Genomic DNA, 6,091 nt, shown 5'->3' on the forward strand with positions numbered 1-6,091 from the left:
AAGAGCAAGAATGTCTGTGTGCATTCAGACTGGAGCCAAACTTTGTTTTTTCCTCTGGAACAGCAGATTTAAGAGGAGGAGTTGGGAACAACACTGTAGAACTGTGGGTATTTTAGACATCACGTGTATTGTTACAGTTTTGAAAATGTTTCCATTCACCTGGAAGGAACTTTATACATTTAAAGATGATGTTATCCTTTATTTTTTAAAATCTCTATACATATTTATACATACAGTGAGGGAAAAAAGTATTTGATCCCCTGCTGATTTGCCCACTGACAAAGAAATGATCAGTCTATAATTTTAATGGTAGGTGTATTTTAACAGTGAGAGACAAAATAACAACAAAAAAATCCAGAAAAATGCATTTCAAAAAAGTTAAAAATTGATTTGCATATTAATGAGGGAAATACGTATTTGACCCCTTCGACTTAGTACTTGGTGGCAAAACCCTTGTTGGCAATCACAGAGGTCAGACGTTTCTTGTAGTTGGCCACCAGGTTTGCACACATCTCAGGAGGGAGTTTGTCCCACTCCTCTTTGCAGATCCTCTCCAAGTCATTAAGGTTTCGAGGCTGACGTTTGGCAACTCGAACCTTCAGGTCCCTCCACAGATTTTCTATGGGATTAAGGTCTGGAGACTGGCTAGGCCACTCCAGGACCTTAATGTGCTTCTTCTTGAGCCACTCCTTTGTTGCCTTGGCTGTGTGTTTTGGGTCATTGTCATGCTGGAATACCCATCCACGAGCCATTTTCAATGCCCTGGCTGAGGGACGGAGGTTCTCACCCAAGATTTGACGGTACATGGCCCCGTCCATCGTCCCTTTGATGCGGTGCAGTTGTCCTGTCCCCTTAGCAGAAAAACACCCCTAAAGCATAATGTTTCCACCTCCATGTTTGACGGTGGGGATGGTGTTCTTGGAGTCATTCCTCCTCCTCCAAACACGGCGTGTTGAGTTGATGCCAAAGAGCTCGATTTTGGTCTCATCTGACCACAACACTTTCACCCAGTTCTCCTCTGAATCATTCAGATGTTCATTGGCAAACTTCAGACGAGCCTGTACATGTGCTTTCTTGAGCAGGGGGACCTTGCGGGCGCTGCAGGATTTCAGTCCTTCACGGCGTAGTGTGTTACCAATTGTTTTCTTGGTGACTATGGTCCCAGCTGCCTTGAGATCATTAACAAGATCCTCCCGTGTAGTTCTGGGCTGATTCCTCACCGTTCTCATGATCATTGAAACTCCACGAGGTGAGATCTTGCATGGAGCCCCAGACCGAGGGAGACTGACAGTTATTTTGTGTTTCTTCCATTTGCGAATAATCGCACCAACTGTTGTCACCTTCGCACCAAGCTGCTTGGCGATGGTCTTGTAGCCCATTCCAGCCTTGTGTAGGTCTACAATCTTGTCCATGACATCCTTGGACAGCTCTTTGGTCTTGGCCATGGTGGAGAGTTCGTAATCTGATTGATTGATTGCTTCTGTGGACAGGTGTCTTTTATACAGGTAACGAGCTGAGATTAGGAGCACTCCCTTTAAGAGAGTGCTCCTAATCTCAGCTCGTTACCTGTATAAAAGACACCTGGGAGCCAGAAATCTTGCTGATTGATAGGGGATCAAATACTTATTTCCCTCATTAACATGCAAATCAATTTATAACTTTTTTGAAATGCGTTTCTCTGGATTTTTTTGTTGTTATTCTGTCTTTCACTGTTAAAATACAACTACCATTAAAATGATAGACTGATCATTTCTTTGTCAGTGGGCAAACGTACAAAATCAGCAGGTGATCAAATACATTTTTCCCCTCACTGTACACACACATCAATATCAGCAGCAGCTTCTATCGATCCACTGCTGGATGAAGGCCTCCCTGATATGTTTCCACTTGTTTCGATTGGAAGCATCTCTTTCCCAGGTTACCCCAGCAAAGCTTCTTATTTCATCTTCCCATTTTTAAGTCTGTGTATCTATTGGGATCCATCCTATAGCCTTCGTTGTCCATCTTTTCTTGCTGATAGAAAAACAAATCAGAACAAACAAAAGTATGTACTATCTCTTACGGTTATTGCAAGCATACTTCTTTGTTTCCACTTTCTGTCAATTTCATGCATTTAGTAACCAGGTTTCAGAGCCATACGTGAGCACAGATCATGCTTTCATCAAATATTTTTCTCTTCAAGCAAATGAGAAAATTTCCTTTCAAGTGTGCCATTTCTTCCAAACACACTGCTTTCCATCTTCTTTTTCACGCTTCTTTTGATTTCTTCCATAATATCTCCATCTGCATTGATTTGCTTCCTTTAACTATGAATTCTTAGTCAATTAAGTCTTATGTAACATCACTGGTGTGAAATGTTACACTGTAGGAGGTGTGCAGGTCTGAACAGAAGCTGGGCATTGATGCAGGAGGCCTGGGGTTTTTACAGTCATATCTACAGATGTTTACAGGAAATGCTTCATCTCTTTGTTTTATGGGAAATCTCCATCACAATATTTGCTATAACAGGAATATTTTATATATTTTAATGTATATTGCTGCTGTGGTCTATTCTAACATTTTATTCCCACCAAGTTCCAAAATGTTTAAATACATTATCAACAAACTATATCTCACAGGCACTGAAAAGTATTGTCCTACACACTCTACATATCATTAAAAAAACAGTACTTCTTGATTATTTTCAATACCTTTCTATATGTGTGCATATATACACTCACCTAAAGGATTATTAGGAACACCTGTTCAATTTCTCATTAATGCAATTATCTAACCAACCAATCACATGGCAGTTGCTTCAATGCATTTAGGGGTGTGGTCCTGGTCAAGACAATCTCCTGAACTCCAAACTGAATGTCTGAATGGGAAAGAAAGGTGATTTAAGCAATTTTGAGCGTGGCATGGTTGTTGGTGCCAGACGGGCCGGTCTGAGTATTTCACAATCTGCTCAGTTACTGGGGTTTTCACGCACAACCATTTCTAGGGTTTACAAAGAATGGTGTGAAAAAGGAAAAACATCCAGTATGCGGCAGTCCTGTGGGCGAAAATGCCTTGTTGATGCTAGAGGTCAGAGGAGAATGGGCCGACTGATTCAAGCTGATAGAAGAGCAACTTTGACTGAAATAACCACTCGTTACAACCGAGGTATGCAGCAAAGCATTTGTGAAGCCACAACACGTACAACCTTGAGGCGGATGGGCTACAACAGCAGAAGACCCCACCGGGTACCACTCATCTCCACTACAAATAGGAAAAAGAGGCTACAATTTGCACAAGCTCACCAAAATTGGACAGTTGAAGACTGGAAAAAAGTTGCCTGGTCTGATGAGTCTCGATTTCTGTTGAGACATTCAGATGGTAGAGTCAGAATTTGGCGTAAACAGAATGAGAACATGGATCCATCATGCCTTGTTACCACTGTGCAGGCTGGTGGTGGTGGTGTAATGGTGTGGGGGATGTTTTCTTGGTACACTTTAGGCCCCTTAGTGCCAATTGGGCATCGTTTAAATGCCACGGCCTACCTGAGCATTGTTTCTGACCATGTCCATCCCTTTATGACCACCATGTACCCATCCTCTGATGGCTACTTCCAGCAGGATAATGCACCATGTCACAAAGGTCGAATCATTTCAAATTGGTTTCTTGAACATGACAATGAGTTCACTGTACTAAACTGGCCCCCACAGTCACCAGATCTCAACCCAATAGAGCATCTTTGGGATGTGGTGGAACGGGAGCTTCGTGCCCTGGATGTGCATCCCACAAATCTCCATCAACTGCAAGATGCTATCCTATCAATATGGGCCAACATTTCTAAAGAATGCTTTCAGCACCTTGTTGAATCAATGCCACGTAGAATTAAGGCAGTTCTGAAGGCGAAAGGGGGTCAAACACAGTATTAGTATGGTGTTCCTAATAATCCTTTAGGTGAGTGTATATATATCTATATATATCTATAGATATATATATATCTATATATATATATATATATAGATAGATCTCTATATATATATATATATAGATAGATCTATATATATCTATATAGATATAGATCTATATATATCTATATAGATATAGATATATATATAGATCTATATATATATATAGATATAGATATATATATAGATCTATATATATCTATAGATATATATATATAGATCTATATATATCTATAGATATATATAGATATATATAGATATATCTATAGATATATATAGATATATATATATAGATATATCTATAGATATATATAGATATATCTATAGATATATCTATAGATATATATAGATATATCTATAGATATATATAGATATATATAGATATATCTATAGATATATATCTATATATATATATATATATAGAAAGGTATTGAAAATAATCAAGAAGTACTGTTTTTTTAATGATATGTAGAGTGTGTAGGACAATACTTTTCAGTGCCTGTGAGATATAGTTTGTTGATAATGTATTTAAACATTTTGGAACTTGGTGGGAATAAAATGTTAGAATAGACCACAGCAGCAATATACATTAAAATATATAAAATATTCCTGTTATAGCAAATATTGTGATGGAGATTTCCCATAAAACAAAGAGATGAAGCATTTCCTGTAAACATCTGTAGATATGACTGTAAAAACCCCAGGCCTCCTGCATCAATGCCCAGCTTCTGTTCAGACCTGCACACCTCCTACAGTGTAACATTTCACACCAGTGATGTTACATAAGACTTAATTGACTAAGAATTCATAGTTAAAGGAAGCAAATCAATAGATTATATATATATATATATATATATGCTCCAAAAAAGGGAACACTCCAAGTTCAGAAATCAATGTTAAGTGTTCCCTTAATTTTTTGGAGCAGTATACACTCACCTAAAGGATTATTAGGAACACCTGTTCAATTTCTCATTAATGCAATTATCTAACCAACCAATCACATGGCAGTTGCTTCAATGCATTTAGGGGTGTGGTCCTGGTCAAGACAATCTCCTGAACTCCAAACTGAATGTCTGAATAGGAAAGAAAGGTGATTTAAGCAATTTTGAGCGTGGCATGGTTGTTGGTGCCAGACGGGCCGGTCTGAGTATTTCACAATCTGCTCAGTTACTGGGATTTTCACGCACAACCATTTCTAGGGTTTACAAAGAATGGTGTGAAAAGGGAAGAACATCCAGTATGCGGCAGTCCTGTGGGCGAAAATGCCTTGTTGATGCTAGAGGTCAGAGGAGAATGGGCCGACTGATTCAAGCTGATAGAAGAGCAACTTTGACTGAAATAACCACTCGTTACAACCGAGGTATGCAGCAAAGCATTTGTGAAGCCACAACACGTACAACCTTGAGGCGGATGGGCTACAACAGCAGAAGACCCCACCGGGTACCACTCATCTCCACTACAAATAGGAAAAAGAGGCTACAATTTGCACAAGCTCACCAAAATTGGACAGTTGAAGACTGGAAAAATGTTGCCTGGTCTGATGAGTCTCGATTTCTGTTGAGACATTCAGATGGTAGAGTGAGAATTTGGCGTAAACAGAATGAGAACATGGATCCATCATGCCTTGTTACCACTGTGCAGGCTGGTGGTGGTGGTGTAATGGTGTGGGGGATGTTTTCTTGGCACACTTTAGGCCCCTTAGTGCCAATTGGGCATCGTTTAAATGCCACGGCCTACCTGAGCATTGTTTCTGACCATGTCCATCCCTTTGTGACCACCATGTACCCATCCTCTGATGGCTACTTCCAGCAGGATAATGCACCATGTCACAAAGGTCGAATCATTTCAAATTGGTTTCTTGAACATGACAATGAGTTCACTGTACTAAACTGGCCCCCACAGTCACCAGATCTCAACCCAATAGAGCATCTTTGGGATGTGGTGGAACGGGAGCTTCATGCCCTGGATGTGCATCCCACAAATCTCCATCAAATGCAAGATGCTATCCTATCAATATGGGCCAACATTTCTAAAGAATGCTTTCAGCACCTTGTTGAATCAATGCCACGTAGAATTAAGGCAGTTCTGAAGGCGAAAGGGGGTCAAACACAGTATTAGTATGGTGTTCCTAATAATCCTTTAGGTGAGTGTAT

Source organism: Amia ocellicauda, chromosome 1, assembly GCF_036373705.1.
Source record: "Amia ocellicauda isolate fAmiCal2 chromosome 1, fAmiCal2.hap1, whole genome shotgun sequence".
In the NCBI taxonomy this organism is placed as follows: domain Eukaryota; kingdom Metazoa; phylum Chordata; class Actinopteri; order Amiiformes; family Amiidae; genus Amia; species Amia ocellicauda.